We start from the raw sequence: 4,445 nt of genomic DNA, 5'->3' as shown, positions 1-4,445 counted from the left end.
AATAAAGCAGACATCCACAGATTTGCAAGTCTCAAGCTATGCTATTTGTAGGCACAAAAATGCCTTACATAATGCAGGGTATCAATATCAAAGTGCAGACAACCAGCTTATGAGTGATAAGACCTGTCATGTCAAGTAAAAGTGATATTTCTAAGGAGGAAGCAATAAGAAGAGGATGGGGGAGGGAACCTCTTCTGTTGATGCAACATTTCTTTTTCCTCTTCGTTCTGAAGACTGTTCCGTAAAAACCATAAAGCTGTTGAATTTGTAAATAAAGTATGGTATACAAATGTTGGGCTGCCTAATTATATGATAAGAGTGAAATGTGTTCCCTGTGGAGTTTGATCGACACCGAAAGATCAAAGGAGGACAGTCAAAAGACCTTGCTTTAAGGGTTTAAAAGTGGTACATTTCTTATTTTCCCCTCATGTTGATGAAAAGATGACACCGTAAAAAGGATTGCTAATGGAAGTTAAGGGTCTTTTTTAAAGAAATGAGGGCCTCCCTTCTGTGATTCAGCAGGTTGCTGCCTCAAGAAAAGACGGTTACTCACCTTTGTAACTGTTGTTCTTCGAGATGTGTTGCTCATATCCATTCCAGTTAGGTGTGCGCGCCGCGCGTGCACGTCTGCCGGAAACTTTTTACCCTAGCAACTCCAGTGGGCCGGCAGGTCGCCCCCTAGAGTGGCGCCACTATGGCACTAGATATATACCCCTGCCGGCCCGCCCGCTCCTCAGTTCCTTCTTGCCGGTGACTCCGACAGTGGGGAAGGAGGGCGGGTGTGGAATGGATATGAGCAACACATCTCGAAGAACAACAGTTACAAAGGTGAGTAACCGTCTTTTCTTCTTCGAGTGCTTGCTCATATCCATTCCAGTTAGGTGATTCCCAAGCCTTACCTAGGCGATGGGGTCGGAGTGAGAGGTCGCGGCCTGGAGTACTGCAGATCCAAAAGCAGCATCATCTCTGGATTGCTGGACCAGGGCATAATGCGAAGCAAATGTATGAACGGATGACCAGGTCGCTGCCCTACAGATTTCTTGAATGGGCACTCGGGCGAGGAAGGCCAGCGAGGATGCCTGTGCTCTGGTAGAGTGAGCAGTCACTCGGCCCGACGGGAGTTGGGCCAAGTCGTAGCAGGTCCTGATGCAGGACATAACCCATGACGATAACCTCTGAGAGGAGATCGGTAGCCCCTTGACCCTGTCCGCCACTGCCACGAATAACTGAGGGGACCTGCGGAAGGGTTTTGTCCTGTCCATGTAAAAGGCTAGCGCCCGTCGGACATCTAGCGAGTGAAGCTGCTGCTCCCTGCGGGACGAATGGGGCTTAGGGAAGAAAACTGGGAGGAAAATCTCTTGGTTGACATGGAAAGCTGAGACCACCTTAGGAAGGAAAGCAAGGTGCGGCCTCAGCTGTACCTTATCCTTGTGGAAGACCGTATACGGCGGGTCCACCGTGAGGGCCCGCAGCTCTGACACCCTTCTAGCTGAGGTAATGGCCACAAGGAAGGCGGTTTTCCATGAGAGGTAAAGCAGGGAGCAGGTAGCTAAGGGCTCGAAAGGAGGGATCATGAGCCGGGACAGGACCAGGTTGAGGTCCCATGAGGGGGCCGGAGGGCGAATTTGGGGATAGAGCCTCTCCAGCCCCTTCAGGAATCTCACCACCATGGTGGTGAGAGAAAACAGAACAGCCGTCCACTCCAGGATGAAAAGCAGAGATGGCAGCGAGGTGAACTCGTAGGGACGACAATGACAACCCCTGGGTCTTAAGGGACCAGACGTAGTCCAGAAGAGTGGTGACGGGAACCTCCATAGGATGAAGAGCTTTCTCTGCACACCAGCAGGAGAAGCGCTTCCACTTGGCTGTGTAAGTCGCTCTGGTGGAAGGCTTTCTGCTGCCTAAGAGAACCTCGCGGACCGGGGTGGAGCACCGCAGCTCAGAGTCAGTCAACCATGGAGGAGCCACGCCGTGAGGTGGAGCAACGGAAGGTCCGGGTGACGGAGCCTGCCGTGGTCCTGCGTGATGAGATCCCGATGAAGAGGTAGGGTAATGGGGTTGGTCACTAAGAGGTCCAACAACACGGGGTACCAGTGCTGCCTGGCCCATGCCGGGGCTATTAGAATCAATTGGGCTTTGTCCCTGCGCACCTTGATTAGAACTCTGTGAATCAGGGGAATCGGCGGGAAAGCGTAATGGAGGTGTGTTGTCCAAGGGATCAGGAATGCATCCGCGAGAGACCCGGGCTCCCGACCCTGGAAGGAGCAGAATGTTCGACACTTCCTGTTCATCCGGGATGTGAAGAGGTCTATCCGGGGACGACCCCACCTCTGAAAGAGTGAGAGGGCGACGTCCGGACGGAGGGACCACTCGTGTGAGAGGAAGGATCTGCTCAGCTGATCCGCGAGGGTATTCCGCACTCCGGGAAGGTAGGAGGCGGACAGGTGAATAGAATGGGCTATGCAGAACTCCCAGAGACGTATCGCCTCCAGGCAGAGGGGAGAGGACCTGGTGCCGCCCTGCTTGTTGATGTAGAACATGGTCGTCGTGTTGTCGGTGAATACCGCAACACAATGACCGTGGAGGAGATGGACAAATGCTTGACAAGCAAGGCGGACCGCTCTCAACTCCCTTACGTTGATGTGGAGGTTGATCTCTTGCGGGGTCCACAAGCCCTGAGTCCTCTGGGTGCCGCAGTGAGCTCCGCAGCCCAGGTCGGAAGCGTCTGTGGTTAGGGATGCGGAAGGCTGGGGCGGATGGAACGGGAGCCCCGCACACACCACGGATCGGTCCAGCCACCAGTGTAGAGAGTCCAGCACCGCCTGAGGGACGGTGACGACTGAATCCAAGGACCGTTTGGTCGGTCGATACTGAGCAATCAGCCATGTTTGAAGAGGCCTCATGCGGAGACGGGCGTACGCTGTTACAAACGTACAGGCCGCCATGTGGCCTAATAGGGCCAGACACGTTCGGATTGAGGTCAGCAGGGCCGCTTGCAACCGGAGAATGTCTGACAATGACCGGAACCTGGGCAGGGGCAGCAAGGCCCTGGCGAGGGTAGAGTCTAGAACAGCTCCGATAAACTCTATCCGCTGCGTGGGGAGTAGAGTGGACTTGTCGGCATTGATTATGAGGCCCAAAGCTGCAAAAAGGGAGCTGATCCTGGTGACATGATCCCTGATCTGTTGCTCTGACGTACCCCTGATCAGCCAGTCGTCCAGGTAGAGGAAGACGTGGACATGGCATCGTCTGAGGTGAGCGACGACTACTGCCATACATTTTGTAAATACTCGTGGGGCCGTAGAGAGGCCAAATGGGAGGACCGCAAATTGATAGTGCTGGCGGTCGGCCACAAAGCAGAGGAAACGCCTGTGATGGGGGGCGATAGCAATGTGGAAATAGGCGTCCTGCATATCGAGGGCGGCGTACCAGTCTCCGGGATCCAGGGATGGGATGATAGTTCCGAGGGACACCATGCGGAACTTCAACTTCACGATGTACTTGTTGAGTTCCCGCAGGTCGAGGATGGGCCTGAGACCGCCCTTCGATTTGGGGATCAGGAAATAGCGGGAGTAAAACCCTTTGCCCTTCTCGTTCTCCGGAACCACCTCTATGGCTCCTTTGGTCAGGAGCATGTGCACCTCCTGAAGGAGGAATTGCTCGTGAGAGGGGTCCCTGAAGAGGGACGGGGAAGGAGGGTGGGAGGGTTGGGGTGAGGAAAACTGCTGGCGACAACCGTCCTGTATCGTGCGTAGGACCCGGCGGTCCGATGTTATTTGGGACCACGCCGGGAGGAAAGAGGAAAGGCGGTTGGAAAACTGCGGGAAAGGATCCGTAGGGGAGGCTGGTACTGCGCCCTTGGGCGCACCTTCAAAATGAAGGCTTAGGCCCTGGGGGGGCCTTAGCGGGACCCTGACTTTGTCCCGCCTGACCTCCAGACTGCCTGCGGCGGTTGTTCCTGCCCCGGCGTCACGAGGGGTCCTGTCTCAGGCGGAACGGGGGGTATGGACGCCGCTGCTGCTGCTGCTGGTTCTGTTGTCTGAAGGACCTGCGTTGGGTCGCCAGAGTATGCATTCCGAGCGACTTTATGATGACCCTATTATCTTTTAAGTCTTTCAGCCTAGGGACAGTCTTGTCGGAGAACAGACCCTGGCCTTCGAAGGGGAGGTCCTGGATCGTGTGCTGGAGTTCTGGCGGAAGGCCGGAGACCTGCAGCCACGAGAGGCGCCGCATGGTGAGCCCGGAAGCCAGGGTTCACGCGGCCGAGTCAGCGGCATCAAGGGAGGCCTGGAGTGATGTTCTCGCCACCTTCTTGCCCTCGTCCAGGATGGTGGAAAACTCCTGGCGTGCGTCCTGTGGCAAGAGCTCCGCAAACTTCTCCGTCGCTACCCAGGTGTTAAAGGAGTAGCGGCTGAGGAGAGCCTGCTGGTTGGATACGCGGAGCT

Source organism: Gopherus flavomarginatus, chromosome 2 (assembly GCF_025201925.1).
Source record: "Gopherus flavomarginatus isolate rGopFla2 chromosome 2, rGopFla2.mat.asm, whole genome shotgun sequence".
NCBI classification, from domain to species: Eukaryota; Metazoa; Chordata; order Testudines; family Testudinidae; genus Gopherus; species Gopherus flavomarginatus.
Note: the sequence above shows the minus strand (reverse complement) of the source record.